The following is an 18,120-nucleotide window of genomic DNA, read 5'->3' on the forward strand; positions in this document are numbered from 1 at the left end:
ATTATTACACAGCTTTTCTTTCCATGATTTTTACACAAGCATTACCTTACACTCGGTGTCTAAGGGTCCATTATTCCCATTCAAGCCCAAGATTTAAGGTTTTACTCTGTGTTTCACTCCGTTCATTCCCAAGTCCATCTCATTCCAGAGGAATTATACAGGAAAACAAAGGCGAAGGATAAATAAAGTGTTGCACCGTGTTCTTGGTTGATTTATTAATATGTTTAGTACAACTTCTTAACTATAAGCTCATTATTTTCAACGAAGGATATTTATTATCGACTTTTTTCCATCTGGTATTTTTAACTAAATTGGGCTTCCTGTGTTCTTACACATTTCCAGTCAAAACAAGATGACGGAAGTTCGTGTTTGGAAAGGTTTGCAGAAAATATCGCTCTTTCTACGGTAAGCGAACCCTTTAAATTAATTCAAGACAGGTAAAATGATTACTTAGTTATCTATTTCACCTTTTTTTGCTGCTTTAATAATTGTAAGGGTGTAGGATTATTATTTCTGGGTATTAATAATAGACAGTTCTTGTAAGTATTAATTATTTAGATGAAAGGGGGGAGGGGAGGGGAAGTTTCATTTAGTTTGTAAATGCATATAATAAACCCTTCCTTGCTGTGGAATAATTGTCGTCCCCACATAATATTTTATAAACAAATCTTCCCTCCCCACTCAAATGCTTGCACAAATCACATAAAGTGTTGCTTGACTTCCTTGGGTCGTAGGGAGAAGTGTTTTTTTAAAAATTAATCAAATAGCTGGTAATCGCTACTATTTTAAACCAAGAACGACACAAACAACAGTTTATATTACGAGTAAAAATAGTTACATTGAAAACACATTAGGTTCACAAATACTTTTGTTATATACCAACTGCCAAATCCATTTTTCTCATACTCTGATTGGGCGAGAGGGTATCAGTGTGTGGGAAAGCAGTGTGTTTTTTTTCCCCAGCTCCACCTCAGGAAACATCGCTGTCTTGAGACCACAGTTACCCTTGGTCCCAGTCAATAAGTATGTTAAGTATGGGATTCCTGTGGGAAAAAAATTACCATCTCCATGCATTCCCCCCCCCCCCCCCCCTCCTCCCCCCTCTATTTAATTACCTGGTCATGAGCATAGCAAACTTTTTTTAATGTGGTTAAATAAAATATTTAAGCAAAGTTAGACTTGAACTAAGTTGCCTGTTATCGCAAGTATCTGTCATCAAAAGGCTATAGCTTCGCGGCCATCTGATAAGCAAATTAATGTCTCACGCAATGAGATGAATGATGAACAGATGGTATCTGGGGACGAAGCTTGCATCGGGTGCTATCCAATTTCGCTAACGCTATGCGCTATCTCATATCAATAACGCTAGCTTACGCAGTTTGTACGCTACACCAACGCTATATCATTTGGAGGTGATAGGGTTGCCATAGTAACCGCTGACCTCCGCCGAGTTCCCGAGGCTCCTCCCACCCAAGCACCAACGCCAAGCTCATCTACGTGTGATGAGTTTAAATGGTACATACTGAATGTGCATTTAACAAATTTACACCAGTTTTTTGTGTCTGTCTTCTTATTGACGATAAATTGTATCATGGCATTGTCAAAGTAGCGTGGATCCACAAGGCTTAGCTGTTTTGAGAAAAAACAAAAACTTCTCATTTTAGTAATCAAAACAACCAACGGAAAGAGTGCACACTCATTGACATCAGCTTTATCTGTCTGTCCTCTTATCCATGATACAAATAAATCAATCAGCATGTGAGAAACTTGTAAGTTATTTTAAAATGAATAATGAATAACATGTTAACATAATAACATAGTAACATAACATTGGGAAAGTAACTTGAAATAAGATACTCTACTTGTTGTCTGTCCTAAAATGATATCCAATCTTCATTCAATATCAACAGGGACGGCGGAGCAGTTTTTTGATTTGGGGGGGGGCTCAATAGCGACATTGCATGGCAAGGTGGGGGTGGGGGGGCTGAGTTTAGTGAAAATGTATTAAAATTTCACAAAAAGTGGCTTAAGCCCCCCAGCCCTCCCGGTTCGGCCGTCCCTGATCAACAGAGAACAAAATATAATTTTGCAAAAGTGTTTTGAGGCTGGCCATTTACTGTGCCACTAGTAGTGCATGGGATGGGGAAGGGGTTATTTAACTGTCATTTGCAATCTACATAATGTTGTTACATCACTATGATATCATTGCCCTAGCATTTAACATTATTGTTTTGTTATTTCAGTATTTGGACTTCCATTTGAATGAAGATACAAGGGGATGGGTGAAGAGATGACTGTGGTGAGCTGTGTTATGAAGTCATCGGTTCAACCTGACAACAGAACAACAAGTCTGCCAAGTAAGCCTGTAAATATTTATAGAGATTTTAAATTATGGAGGGAGGGACGGATGCATGCTATTTATGAGGGAGGGAGGGAGAAATGGATAGATGAATGAATAGATGCATGGATAGTTGGTTGGATGGATGGATGGATGAATGAATGGATGGATGCAGGGATGGGATGCATAGATGCATGGATAGTTGGATGGATGAATGAATGAATGGATGGATGCAGGGATGGGATGCATAGATAATGATAATAATAATAATAATAATAATAATCTTTATATAAGCACAATATCTCCATCAACTACAAATTACATAAAATTTTAGCTTGTCTACCTAGAGGCCGTAAAACTACAAATTTAAAATCAAAAATAAGCAAATTGAACAAATTGTTACTTGTTGCTTGCGCTAAAGTTTTAAAGCTTTATTTTCTTCTTAGTGAAATATTTTGTTTGTTTATGATGTCGTTTGGCAGAGAATTCCAAAGACGGACTCCTGTAAATGCAAAACTATATCTATAATAGTCTGTCCTGGCTTTGGGGATTCTCAAATTTTTGTCAGATCATCTGAGATTGTAATTGATGTCGTCATAACCTTCAAATATGTCCTTGAGGTAAGACAGTGCCAAACCATTTACGATCTTAAACATCATTATTGGTTTTTGTTGTAGTCTCATCTCTTTTAAAGGAACCCATTTTAAGTCAGTAAATACTTTAGCCATACGAACAATACGATAAGGGGAACCTGTAATTATCCTTGGGGCGTGGTTTTGTAACTTCTGAAGTTTGTCAGATAGTGTTTCATCAAGATTGTCCCAAACGAGACAGCAATAGTTGAAATACGGTTCAACTATTGCCTTATAAACCTTGATGGATGGATGGGTGGATGGATGGATGAATGGATGGAGTCATGCATGGAGGGATAGAGGGAGTGAGGGATCTATGGATGGGTGGATGAATAAACTGATGAAGTGGTTGGGAGGATGGATGAAAGGGTAATAGATTAATGGATAAATGAGGTAGAAAATATTATTTCTGCTTTGTGTTTTTAATGACAGAGACACAAGTGAATGACTTAAAAGATGACTGTGGTGAGCTGTGTTATGAAGTCATCGGTTCAACCTGGCAACAGAACAAGTCTGGTAAGTAAGCATGTACATATTTATAGAGATTTTAAATTAGTTGAGTTAGTTTAGGCATTGGGAAAGAATGGATGGCTGGATAGAGGGAGGGAGAAAGGGAGGGGGGAGAGAGGAATGGAGGGAGGGATGAAGGGAGGGAGTTAGGGATAGAGGGAGGGATGGAAAGAGGGATAGACTGAGTGAGGGATGGATTGATGGATGGGTGGATGAATAAACAGATGCTTTGATGTTTTTAATGACAGAGACACCACTACTGCAGAGTCAAAAGGAGGGTTTGATTAGTGTGGATATTGGGAAGAAACCCACTTGAAGAACAGAAAGAATGAAACAACCATTTACACAACCATATGGTATTATGTACAAATGCCTATGCTGCCACTAAAAGGTAGGAGGAAACATGTTAAACAATGTGCAAACACTCTTATCCTGCCCTGCCCTGCTCTCTCTCTCTCTATTCTATTTTTTAATCTATTTTTTGTTGTCAGTTTATGCGCCTTGAAATCTTTGGTTGTTCCTCTTTGTCTCTGGGTGTATTTTATTTTTGGTCGGGTGGAGTCTAGACATGAAAGGATATTTTTCAGCTGTTGTTTTATTTCTCTTATTTTTTATTTTTATGGGTCAGACAATAAATGTCACACAATAAAGGTTCGATGTTCTTTTATTATCAACTGCGTGATCTAATGAATTCAAATGAAAGGATTATTTCAAACCCACGATTTTTTTTGTTATGAAAATTTTAAAATCACGCCTTAAAAAACACAAAATTAAGGGTCAAGTGACTGGTCACGTGACTAATTAACATAATGGTGTTTTTTACAATACCAACAACAGTTTCCAAGCAAAGTATTGTTTTAAGGAATGATTCAAACTCTCGTATTTTGTTGCTCTATTTTATTATGACGTCAAATGCAAACAATCTTGTTTCAATACTAAGAACCATGATAGAGGGAGGGGGACAGAAAAGCAACAGCACAAAGAAAAGTGGGAAAAATTGTATTTTTTTGAATCAAAACAACAATAAATAGCCACCAAATACTGGATATGTTATGGAATAATCACTGGTTTATGAAATATTTGGAAACCAGAAGTATCAGAGCTATCAATTCAGCTGCAGAGTAAAAGGAGTCCCAATTAACCTCATTGACTCAGGCATAATGTTTTCCCATCATTTCAGACCATGTGTAATTCCCTTGATTCATGTATCTTCTCGCGTACAATCGATAAACAATCATTGTTTTAAACTAAATGAAATGGGAAAACATTATGCCTGAGCTGAGGAGGTATATTCTTATTGTTGTTTGCCATGCTGTCCCCTTGTAAACAAGCTGTGACAGTGTTTTAGTGACCACACAAATTACTCAATAAAGTCCTCTTCATCATATTCTTACCCTTTGGTCTTAAACCTCTCTGTATGTTCCATTCACTGCCACAACCCATGGTTTTCTTAAGGCCTATTTACAAGGCACGATTTGCCTCAAAATTGTATCATGTAAATGGTCCTACGACAGACGTACGCAGCCTCAAGACTTGTCGTAGCATTTTAAACTTTGGCTTAAAACCCTACGATATGCCATAGGAAAATGATGTAAATATGACGATTTTGGGACTGGAATTAGTTGATTCCAAAACAATGGCGGATTTCCATGAAAACGTCTTTACCGGTAATTTAAAAATTCTGAATGATCTCATCAAATAACAAGGTAGACATGATTATTTGCTGCACTTCTCAACTGCGTATGGTGGCATTTTACAAGAAACATTTGCTGTAATGATGAGTAAATTGCTCGCGCTTTTTTTGTGCCGCGTGCGACAAGTTGTGCTCGTGTAAATGGTACCAAAATTTGCCGTATACGTCAAGGTATACGTAAATAGGCCTTTACTGTCTCAGTATTCACACAACCAATCAAACAGTGCTTATATTCATGGCCACAGGCTAATGTACTTTGAATGAAAATAATTGTTCAATAAAAAAACAAACTATTAAGTTCAATGTCAAAAAATAAGAACTCTCCTGTTCAAGTTGTCTTAACATGTACATAATTAAGCATGGCAGGTTTCATCCAAGTGCTATTTTCATGTGTAATGCTTCCATACACAACACTAAACTGTGAGTATTATGTAAGCAATCAAATGATATTCAGAGAAAGCATGCATGTTCAGATCCAAAATGTTTCAGTTTTGATGAGCAGCACTCACTCATGAAACCACCACTACAGATAGTATTGTTTTGCTTAAGAATATCTGCTATTTTCATTAGCAAGAGTAATACATTAACATACCAGCAGATATTATGTTTATCAGAAAGACACAGGGAGAAGAGTAAGGCAATGATAATCATCTCCATATGTTGTTAATCACCTTAAATGAATAGAAAAAATTAAAATGTAGGAAAATCATTAATTATAAATTGATTAATAGAGTGCAAAAAATATAACCGTGAAACTTTAGTAATACTCAATAACACAATTTCATGCAAATTCCATTGTTTTCTATTGTTTAATTGGCACTATTTTGTACTATTTAGTAATTAGTGTTTCACGGATTGTTTGCACTCTAGATAGACTGATTCCATAATTCAGTCTAGGTCGAATTTTTCTGCTAATGAGTCCTGTTGGAATTTATTCCCAACAAAAATTCCTGAAATTGTCAAATAATAATAATGGGAATAGAATGAGAATTTATTCCAATAGAAAAACAATTATTTAATTGTAATTTAAGGAATGCATACCTTGAACCATAGTAATGTGTGGAAATCCCACAGAATTGTAATATTTTCTTTCAAGGTAAATTCCCTGGTTTTGCAGTGCACATTTGTTTGCGCATGCTTCTTAAGGTGGCTGCCTACTTTTGAACGTTCCAATTGAGCCCACGATGAGCGAGCGCTCAAAAACCGCTGAAAAATCTACAAGATTTTATTGAAGAACCATAGGTGTTTTGAGCTTCAACAGGGCAAAACCCTCAAATTTTGCACGGGACTCTATATTTTTTGATAGCTCATTCGAAAAAAACTCCTAAAAATGTAGGTTATATCAACATTTTAGGAAAAGTTTAAATCAGGAACACGTGAAAAAATAGATTTTTGTAGGGATTTTTGTTCGACTTTATGAGATTTTTTAAGAGCACCGAAACTACAAAATATGACAAATCAATGTATCTCTCTGTCTTTTTGTCGAAAATATCCATGTATTATTGTAGAATAATTGACTAGCCTTCATTCATGCAATCATATAGTCTGCAAATAACTATTATCTTTATTCATCTTAATTTTTTTCTAATCATTTCCGGTGGCGCAATTTTTACTCCAAAAGCTCGTGCGTAGGCTTCCATTAAATGCTGATTATCTCGAAAACGAGCTCGGGACACCCTATTTTTCTTTCCAGATTTGGAATCAGCATTAAATTTCAATTCGGAAAATCGAAGTTTTAAAAAAAGCTTAAATCAATTTCCAAAAGTAGGCAGTCACCTTAAAGTGCAAATGAACCCTTTGACAATACATTCAGTACTGGTTCTGCATAAAGTAAATAGTTGATTGGTAAAATATTTCTTGATTTGAGTGATGTGTCTCTAAGTTATAAAGGTTTATACTTCCAATATGTTAATGATGATGACGTCAGGTAAGGTATTTGAGTGTTTTTGTTGTAACTAGTAATACTAAATGCTGGCCATTTTGAAAATAAAAATTTTGAATAGCTTTCATGTAAACCTTGTGTAAAATAATGATACTTTTTAAATACTGTATCTACGAACCAGTTCGATTTTGTATATTTAATTAAGCCTTAATAGACGTCACACTCATTAGCATATTGGAAGTATAAACCTTCATAACGTAGAGACGCATCACTCAAATCAAGAAATATCTTACCAATCAACTATTTACTTCATGTAGAATCAGTACTGAAAGTATTGTCGAAGGGTTCATATGCACTTTAAAGGATGGAACTTGAAAAACTCGGTGATTTTGAGTAGCGAAATTACAATTTTTATCTCACTACCCCCACTCTCCACTTGGAAAAGTGTCAGTCTTGAACTGTTTTGAGTTGGTTTTATCAAGATTAATCAAAATTGTGAATGGTGACTCCGTTTTTGAATTGTGATAAATGCAATGCTTGTCATTATATGATAAAATATCAAGGAAAGTTTATTGGATAGATTTTGTAATATATTGACGGGTATAGCTGAATTTTTGCACATTTCTAGATGCCACACACATTTCACACTAATAGTTCAAGAATCATGGTCATCCAATGACTTTGAAGGATTTAGTAGTGTAGATTATCTAGTAAACTTTGAGTTTTAATCAAGTTTTGTTCTATGTTTAACAAATAGACATGAGTTTTTTATGTGCAGGTCCTCTTATTAACAACAAATTATATCATCACATTATCGAAGTATAATCAGGGAGTATAGTCAAGGTTAAGAGGGAATTCTATGCTGGAAGCAACCCACTAGTCTACACGTGTTTAGGGGACCTTAAGGAACTGAAAAATATTTCTAGCAATTTTATGACTTGCACGGACAAGTTTTAGGGAGGCTTGAAAAACGTCCTGTAGTAACTCAGCATGAAAACAAGGCTACATCTTAAAACCACCTTTATTCCAAATGTGTTTCATTCTTTGCCATAAAATTAAATCAGGAATCATGAGCTATTCAAAAGCTATTTCAATACACCTTAAGATGAAAAAATCAATCACATGACTTCTAGTGTGACCATCAGCAGTTGCCATCATCAAAAAAGGAAACTGGGTGATCAAAAAAACAGTCAAGCATCATTTTTTGCACTACGTGTTAATCATGCTCTTTATCATGGGCACATTAATCCATCCATTACCCCTCACCCAAACGCACACAATAAGAAGTCATTTGTTATTACTCTGGAACTGACAAGGCAAGCTGAGGAAGCAAATATCATGGCAAGGCTGTCCAAGCAGGAGAAGACTGAGGAACACCACAATCTAACTACAGCTGTATTAGTAGGAGAACAATAGAACACTGAGCAGCTAACCACCACCACTGAAAGATTCTCATGCCCTTTAAAGAAAAGATTGATGACCAAATGTTGTTGTTTCAGATAATGTTAAGAAAGATGCAAAGATCTTTGTGGCCAGAGTGAGATAAGAATGAAGATGCCATAAACCTCTGTGATAGAGCAGATACAATCAGACAAAGTAAACTGATCTGGGCACAGTTGTTGGAAGGTGGGTAGCACTATCAAAAAACAGTCAATCAATTTTTCTTCCAAGATGTCTTTTTGCAAATGATGGGGTAATTTAATTAAAAGATGTGCTTATGGGCATTCTAGAGAAGATAGCTCAATCAATTTGCACTTCAACTGCTGACAACAGTGTTGGCATCCCAATCAACATGATAAAAATTGCTATGTCATTGATGGAGTGGCATAACTTCAAGCTCTCAAAAAGCAGCATTGGATAAAAAAGATAACAATCAATCTACTAATCAAGATAAAAGTAATCAAGAATATGTTGTCACCTAGATGATGGGGCAGGCTCTGGATGCAACTGGGGAATGTGCAACTGCAGTATGCTGGATATCCATTCACCAGACACATGTCTTGATCTCCAAGATGCTATCCGGAGGTTTTTCAAACACCTCCTTGATTACTGAGTAAAGCCAAAGACACCTAAGGATAAGATTGATGCCAATTGTCCAGAGGAAACATGGTAGCTTCTCTGGGAAAGGAAAACTCACTTGATGGAAAGCCTACAGTACAGCTGATGAAGCTGTCATTACTGCTCTAATAATCATGGGAACTACAGAACGCCTCAATGATACTGCAATGCTGGAGGAAAAAAGATTGCTTGCCACCTACATCAGCCTAACATTTCTAAAGCAATGGAATTAAGATGTTCCTCAGGGGCAGTTCCAGGAATTTGTTAGGGGGGTGTCCCAAATGAAGAAATTTATATAGAAATATTATGCATTGCTTTGAAAGAGCTTGAGTAATAATGGTGTTAGGGGGTTGCTACGTGCTTCCCAGGACACTCCCCCTGATCCACCTCTGGTGCTCATTTAAAAAGAAACAAGTGATGATGGAGATGATAGTGGGTGATTATGGTGAAGATGATGATGTTTAAGATTTCCCTGCTAGCAGACAATATTCCCTTTTGTTTTGGTTGAGTGAGAAAAATAGACTCTGCCGATGTTCGACATACTTGTCGCACCTGAGTGGTGTAACTCAGCAACACAATCATGATTTTGACAGCCTCTCTCGCCAAACAGTGTTTGGCGTAACGGTGTTATATTTGCTCATGCACACAATATGTACCGGGCTAAAAACCAGTTATAAAACTGGTTTCGTTTGTCCACGACCGTGGAAGAAAGGCAGTGTGTCAAAGGAAAGGCTCTACATCTGCAGTCTCTCTCCTCCCAGTCTAAAAGAAGGGAGAGAAAGGGGAGTCTCTGCTAGCAGGGAAGGTTAAGATGTACTTTAGTTGATGTTAAGGTTATCTATAGGGCATGTATAAAATCATTGTTGATTAACTTGGCAAACAAAACTTTTCAAAAATGATTTTTGAAAGCTAGTTAAAATGAACAATGAAATTTGCCTTTACTTTATGTGAAATTCAAGGTTTGTTGAATCAAGTTCAAAAATTTCAACTGCAATTAACCTCACAATGAAAATCACAAATATGAGTCTAAATAATAGAAAGAGACTAGATATTTTAGGTCAGCCTTGTTTCCACGCTATAATTAATGTAATCAAATTGATCACCTCAAAGTGTATGGAAAGTTTTTAAATAGCTATTCATGCATTGACTTAATTTTATGGCGCTATATTGAAATACAATTGGAAAACAGTTGATTTAAAGATGAACCCTTGTTTCCAGGCTGAGATACTAAAGAAATTTTTCAACCCTCTCTAAAACATGTCAGGGTGAGATATAAAGTTGCAGACAATTTTTTTCATGTTCCTTAAGGTCACCTTAACACATCTACACTATTGGTTTGCGTCCAGCACAAAATTCCCATGGGAGTACACCTGTAGGCTCCCTGACTATAGTAGTTTGGATCCATGAGGTGTACGTAGTTATTGTAAAAGGTACTTTTAACTGTGAATAAAGGTTCTTGATTACACCTTACGCTCACTACCACATTTTGCTATAAAACTCATAAACATTGACATATTTGGAGATCATCAAGGACATTTATTCACAGTCAAGTTTACTAGATAATCTATACTATTAAATCCATCAAAGTCATTGGATGACCATGATTCTCGAAGTATTAGTGAAAAATGCAGGTATGTGTGCCTCTATGAACATCCAAAAATTGCGTATGTCAACTATTCCCATCAAAATTTCAAAGTCTTGGATTCAAAGTATTGGATTGGACATCATTGGGAGTAATAAACCTTCAAAACAACAAGCAAAGGTATAACTGGAACATGTCACAGTTCAATCTCGTACGCAGAGCGTGCGTTTTTTTCCTGCCTGTGGTGAAAAACGAGGCCGGGCTCTGGCTGTAATCCATTTTTTGAGACCAGGATTTCTTGGACTTCCAGTATAAGCGCACACATAAAAAGACTTGCCAAAAATAAAAAAATATAATCCCAATTTCTAATTCTTATTTTGATATGAAGTAAAGACAGAACTCTGTTTGAAAGCAGGTTTCAAAGCATGATTTTCATTGATTATGTTTCACTTTGGGAAGCCGGCGCATGCGCCAAAAATGGATTATTCCAGAGCCCTTGTTCTTTGCCTCAGGCCGAAAGAAGCGCAGGCTCTGGGTACAAGATTGGTCACAGTTAAGTGACCGCCAAGCACTATTTAAACAAAAAAAATATTGTCACAAATGGGAAAAAAATTGAAAATAAAGATGTTAGAAAATAATAATGCCCCTAGTCTAATGATGCAAATATCCTTACAGTAATGACCGAGCCTCTCTGGTTATAACAAAAAATTTCCAATTTTCATGCAGCTTTTACATGTTTATGAAAATTACAGTAAATGTTTAGATCCAAAACATTTCAATTTTGATGACCAGCACTCAGTCATGAAACCTCCCAAAGCAGAAAGTATTGTCTTACTCAAGAATGTTTGCTATTTTCATGTGTAAGTTAGAGTAATACATGGAACATACCTCTGTCAAACATGGCTACTGATAATTCTCTCCTGATGAATGACCTGAAAAGAAATTTAGAAAAGTATTAATTATGGATTGATAAGCATTTTATTAAAAAGCTCATAGAGGTTATTTGGCATAAAGTATGCATTTTCTGAAAACTTGGAAAGTAAAAATTACATATTTAATTTATTTTTTGCATAAAACAAAATGAATTTGGAAAAAATTCACAAGATTAACACAAAATCTTTGGTAGAAAAAGGGTTTGTGGTAAGCACAATTGGTTAAATAATAAAAAAAAAAATTCGAATAGGCCATTCCCAGGAGCTCAAAGTGGCTTTAAAAAGCTTACCACAGATAAAAAAGAAAACTAAAGGGTAAGGCAAAGGAAGAGGATGAATAAAATGAGTTATTACAAGGGCTCTGAATATGCAAATGTATCACTCAGTTCATTCATTTACTAAAATGTTAGAACATAGGTTTACCTTTAAATTATTTACATCAAAATAAAAAAGGTAAGATTGAGTTAGGTTGCATCAGAAAAAATAAAAAATGCATTCTTAAACTAGAGAAGGTTATGTACAATAAATAATGAGGAGAAAAGATAATTCTTCAGATTTAAGTAGAAAAACCAGCAAAGAACCAATTAAGCTAATTAAGCTGTCAGTCTAATTATACAGACTTGAATGAAGACAGGGTTTGTTAGCCAGAAGACCTACTAGTATGGGGTACGCAATGAAGTGTACTAATCTTTAGGCCTTTTAGAATAATCCAACTATTAACTCAACTGAAGTAGCGTGTTTGGTTCGAAGGAATTATGTGTCGATTTGGCTCTACATGGGCATAGTTTAATGGCTAAACTTTATTCACACAAATAGAATAGAATAGAATAGAATACCTTTATTTAAACACGATAAAATTTAAAGCTAAAAGCTTGTGGGGTCGTGCATAAAATAAATTAAATAAATAAAATATAATATAAGTATGAATCTGTAAAAATATAGCTAATTAACTTAGATAACTTTAAATATCTTATATATAATTCTCACACACATTCACATACACAAACTGTGCAAGCTATTAGACCCGCCAGGGGCAGAAAACACAGACAAATGCGGTGAACACCGTGTCAATAGGCATTCACCTCATCTGAACAGCACCCGCCACCCATAGCGAGTCCAACAGCCCGCGCAGTTACATTCACTCCATAATAAAAATAATGTTACATATATACAAAGTCCTTTTTTCTAAAGCGAGACGTCGAGGCAGTAGAGTCAAAATTGAAATTTATAAAATAGTCCTTGGCGCTGAGCTGTACTTTGATGTCCTTAAAATTTGAATGTGTTACCTTATCAATATTACAAATTATTAGATTCCATAGAACTGAGCCTCGATACACCAATGAGTCCTTTAAAAATCTGCTTTCAAACCTTGGAATTGCGAGAGTTTCATTTCCGCGTAAAGAATATTTACTATTGCGCTTTATAAAAATACTTTCTGATAAAGATTCTGGTAGACTACGATTGCTTGCTTTATGAAAAATCTTAAATATTTCTAATTTATAATCTAACTTAATTGTTGTCCATTTGTCAAATGCAAGTACATCAGATGACGCCATATCTTTGGGTAAATTGAAGATAATCCTAGCTGCCCTACAATGTAATCTCTCAATGGAATTGAAAATTTCTGAATTACAGCACGAACCCCATAAAAATCAGTCCAATACCACGAAAAAACAGGCTAGGGAAAAGGCCCGGTGAAACCTTAAATTCCAAAGCTAAAATTACAATGTATAAAGGGAAATAGAAAAGGAAAACAGTACAAAAAACTCACCGAATTGACACCATGGTATACAAGTACAGCACACTACTTCAAGCACATGTAAAACATATACCGCGCAAAGGATTGCGGGACATTTATGCAGAAAACATAGAATAGAAACATATGAAAGCGGGAACTCCAGAATACCCTTGTTGAGGATTAGCCTCAACATCAACCTTATGATTTGGGCGCTTAAAGAAAAACACCAACTGATTAGGTCTGCTATAAGAGGCCAAATTTCTGTTACTTGCTCTGTGTGGGTAACGCTATATTCTTCACAAAGTGCATGTTCGAAAGGATTAATTACCAGTGAAATACTCTCAGATTACACACAAACTAAACAAAATGGCTTCCTTCAATACAAAGTTTAGCACTGTTTTCTAAGAAAATGGAACAACTAAACTCAGAAAGATTCAGAATATGGACTTACATTATCGTAAACAAGCTAACTGGTTACTAAAAAGTGTTGATGTTTTTCCAGCCACAACTCAGGTCTCATAACCCTTTGACTCCTACGGTGCCTGAAACTGCCTGAAAGAAAAATCATCCACATTTCCTATGACGTCTGAAACCTAAAAAAAGGCACTGGCAAAAAAAATTTCTCTTCCCCCCGAAAGCTTTTTTTGTTTTTTTTAATCGCCATAACAATAAGCGTCATTAATTAACCAATCAGATGGCCTTTTTAGTGTATATTATTCACTATGATTAGGAAAACCATGAGGTTTGAATTCCAAGAATGTTTGCACTTGCACAGACACAAAAACAACCATGGCAAATAGTGTTGAAAACCAATTTAATTTAAATTTGAAGATTCATGAGATGAAAACAACTTATGTGGTTTTGAAGAAGAAGCAGAAGGATTAAAGAACATTTAGACGATTCAGATGTGTATTTTTATGGACTTAGAAATAGGCCTTTGCAAGACAGACTGAATACGACAAGACGGCTGAGCTGCTTTCATCTCTCTGGTCTTCATTTTCTTTTTTCCATGATCCACTCCTGTGAATTAAAACTCCAAACAGAAATAATGTAATGTCGTTCCTTCAATTTGGATGTGATTTGGAATTATTTTGACCGATGTTTAGATGTTATTTGCTTTTGTTTAGTGCTTGTAGAAATTGACAGTTGGCAGACATTTGTCAAAAAATTGTGTTTGAACTTCATTTTTGAACTTCTCATTTTGGACCTTTTTTTGGGTGAGTGAATTAAGATCGACATTGGTTTGACATTTGCCGCCACATAGGCCCTTAGTCGACCTTCCACCGAACCTACAGTACAGCTCAGATGTATTGTAACATTTCACGCGGGTTCTCGTGCGTGTAACTTTCTTCCAATTACGCTCATTTGAGTGTTTTTGCGTGTAAAAAAAACATGCGCTCTTCCACGCATATGAACGATATTTGCACAGCTCATTAATATCTATTGCTTATCAAGACAAAAGCGTTCTTCAAAAGTGAATGTTGTTTTTTCTTTCAAAAATGAAATGTTTTTGGTTCTATTTCAGTAGTATTTGAATCTCTGGCTTTACAATACGACGCTTAAAGTTTAATCGGCAATAATCATTGGCATACTTCTATGCTTGGGCTCTTGTATCTTACCACTATTTTCAGCACTGTTTTGGCTGAGATATGTATAGTTTTGGCTACTCTCTCGGCCTGTGTAAGTTTTGTTTGATATAAATCCTTGCAACATTTTTGATGATGTAGATGAAAACCAAGAATACATACAGTCAATTCAAAAAACGTTGTCGTCGACCGGCTCAAGCCTACGCGACTGGACCGAAAGGAATATGGGTAAAAATCACTGAAGCGGTTAAATATTCGTTCTGAATTAATTGTTCCCGCTAGTAATAAGATAATAATGGCTAGAAACAATCCATCAAATGCATGTCTTTGGTTTTAGAGAAATAAAAACAAAGTAGTTATGATTCAGTTCACAATTTCGAAAATATGAAGGCATTAAAAAAACGTCTCCTTCGACACTTCCCGCTCGCCTACGAAGGTTCGTGCTGTAAACCAGGCATAACTAGTCAGATAAAATTATGGAGTCAACTCGGCTTCAATGATTGCTACCCAGAGTTCCTTTCAGTCCAGTCGCGTAGGCTTGAGCTGGTCGACGACAACATTTTTTGAATTGACTGTATACTCTGAAAGTCAAACTACAGTATGTGCTAGTGTAAGCATGCTCAAATCAGTGCTAGACAGCTTCTAAGAAATGTACATCTGAAAGTAGGTTTTGTGTAAACTTCTTAAGCAGATGACTTGAGACAATTCATAATCATTTAATTACTGATCTACTAAATCTTAGAGAGTGAGTGAGTGAGAGAGTGACACATTTTCATATTCAGTTCACTCACGATAACTCATTTCTATGCTTCACATATGTGGAAGTTGAAAATTAAGGTATTTATGACCGGTGTTCCACAGGTAAACTGGTAATAAATATATTTTTCAGAAAATTTCCTATATTGATGACGATTTTGTTATATACTTCTAGTAAATCCTTAATTTAGTCTTTGTCCTATCAGTTGGGGCATCCAGTATATGTACATGCGACACAAGTACCAAAAAGCGTTGGAGTTGGCCCTTCCTCTCTCTCTTTCTTCACTCTCCTCCCATCCCCTCCACATGCATGGGATCTGAAATTCAGGTTATAATATTTCCTCAGAGCCAAACAACCACAGTATAAAAATCACTTGCCTGATTTGTGCGGAAACACCATATTGAGGAATCATAGGTTCTTGCTCTAGCTCCAGCGCCCATAGCTAGAATGCATTGTTTTCATACCACATTTTGATAGGTTCCTCCTGTCTAACTGGTCAAGTGACATCAGTTTAAGAAGCCACGCCATAAATAGTGTAAGTCCTTTTAAGCACCCAAGTGGCCTCTGGATAAGGAAAAAAATGGAGATTAACATGCATCTAAACAGGATAGCATTAATTGGCATAACTAATACAGATGAAATAAGCATTTTTTTGAGTCACTGTCATAAAAAATGGAGAATCAAGAAACAGTTTGAAATTTCAAAATTATTTTTATTCTGTCAATAGAATCCTTTGAGAGGCATTTGAGCAGAACATTCCTTTCCAATGGTTTTCATAGGCCAATCAAAACTTCAATAGAAATTTCATTTAAACACAAAAAATGCTGCATGCTGTCAAATTTCAAGATATTACCATGACAGTGTCATAACCATAGCCAAAGCTGTAAGCTGAATAATTTGAAAGGTCGGAGGTCTTGATTATTAATGTCAGAAAACATGGCCTTGGTCTTGATAATTTATGTCATGCAAAAACCAAATTCACTAATTGTTTGATTATTTATTTTGTAACTAAGAATAAGGATTTTGTTCTGCTTTCAAAGAAAATCCAAACGCATTTCAATTTGCATGTGCCCTAGCTAGAATGAACTTGACATGGTGCGGCAAAAACCTACAGATGTTACATTAACCATGTGGAATTCACAAGTTATCATGGATCGGGTGAGAGCTCTCAGCCCATGAGAAGCAATACAGTGAGTAAAATTTATGATAATTTTCGATATCATACTCATCCAATATCTGTTTCTATTTCAGAAATAGCATTAAAAATCGTTTTTTGTTATCGAGTAAAAATAATGAAAAAACTTACTGACGTTTCGGACGCTAGTCCTTCGTCGGAGTAAAAGAGCAAAAATAATGTTTTGTCAATGTTGATTATTGCCCTAACAACAAAAAAAACCCCAGTTTTTATAGTAGTATGTTTTTGAAAATATCTCTCTCAACTCGCATGTTGATTTTTACAGAGGAAGGAAACCGAAAGCCTTGTAGCATAGGAGAGAACAACACATAAAACAAACCTAATTCATGTTGTGACTGCAGGGCTAAGGCAAGTTTTACGATAGCAGCTAAATCATGGTCTTGCCAACCATATCAGACAAATTTTGTTGGTCTTTATTAGTGTAGCAAGCTCTATTTCATTCTGGGACACAGTTTTTGTAATGAAAAGATATAACTAGCTAAAAACTAGTGTGAGCTGCATCAGTGTCTCTAATGAAACAGTAATAGTGAAAAGGTAAATTATACACCGTGAAAAGTTTTTGTAATGTATCGTTTAGCTCCAAACACATTGTTCTTGGCTATTGGTTTTAATATTGTCTTTAGCTACCTTGCAACACCAATTTTACTACTAACTAATGAGTAAAGGGTAGTCTACCATTCCAATGTTCTATTAGAGTCTGAATTGTTACTAAAGTTACATGCAGTAGAGATTCGCAGTGCAAAGTATAGAATTACCTATGTTCTCTAGCAAGAGTTACGCACGTAAAGAGAGTAAAACCAAGAAAATTAGTTCATCAGTTTAATTAAGAAAATTAGAATTTCTTTTAAAAGATAGTAAATTGAACAAAGATTTTCACAAAACGATGTAATACAGATTCTTAAAAGCTTTTCAAAGTTAAAAAAACAAAAACAACAACAACAAAATATCGTAAGATTGGCAAAATGTAAAGCTTAAAACCAAGTTTCGAAGACACACGTTGCACAAAAAGCATTCGCTAATTCGACAAAAAGACAGCAAATATTAATAGGGTAAAGCTACAGAGAACCAAAAGTAATAAAACTCAATAATTTAAGTGTTATTTTAAGATGAAAAAGGTTTATAAGAACAGAAAATGTACGTTTGAAAAGTAGTTTTAAATAAAGCGACGAACAGTCCAGTGCAGCAAACAATCGCTATTTCAACGAAAAAAACCCAGC

General features: G+C 35.6%; 2 long non-coding RNA genes across 20 annotated transcripts in view; one reads left to right on the plus strand and one right to left on the minus strand.

The window, feature by feature from the left end:
• Positions 1-320: 320 nt before the first annotated feature.
• LOC148912239 (uncharacterized) lies at positions 321-3,486 on the plus strand. The gene is made up of 3 exons (XR_016119376.1): positions 321-405; positions 2,244-2,357; positions 3,403-3,486. It is a non-coding gene; the product is annotated as an uncharacterized LOC148912239 (long non-coding RNA).
• The window catches only part of LOC148912240 (uncharacterized), a 41,657-nt gene continuing 26,910 nt past the window's right edge, over positions 3,374-18,120 (minus strand). For 12 of the 19 annotated variants that reach the window (XR_016119373.1, XR_016119372.1, XR_016119367.1 and 9 more), the window contains 3 exons: positions 16,086-16,272; positions 11,584-11,627; positions 3,821-5,844 (listed from right to left, as the gene is read on the minus strand). This is a non-coding gene — a long non-coding RNA (uncharacterized LOC148912240). Of the gene's footprint in view, positions 3,467-3,820; positions 5,845-11,583; positions 11,628-13,816; positions 13,914-16,081; positions 16,273-18,120 lie in introns of those variants that run through there. The other 7 variants (XR_016119363.1, XR_016119360.1, XR_016119361.1 and 4 more) reach the window with 7 other exon arrangements.

This window comes from Actinia tenebrosa, unplaced genomic scaffold (assembly GCF_029948245.1).
Source record: "Actinia tenebrosa isolate PJP-AT-01 unplaced genomic scaffold, QUT_ActTen_1.0 PGA_scaffold12__29_contigs__length_12842862, whole genome shotgun sequence".
NCBI lineage: Eukaryota > Metazoa > Cnidaria > Anthozoa > Actiniaria > Actiniidae > Actinia > Actinia tenebrosa.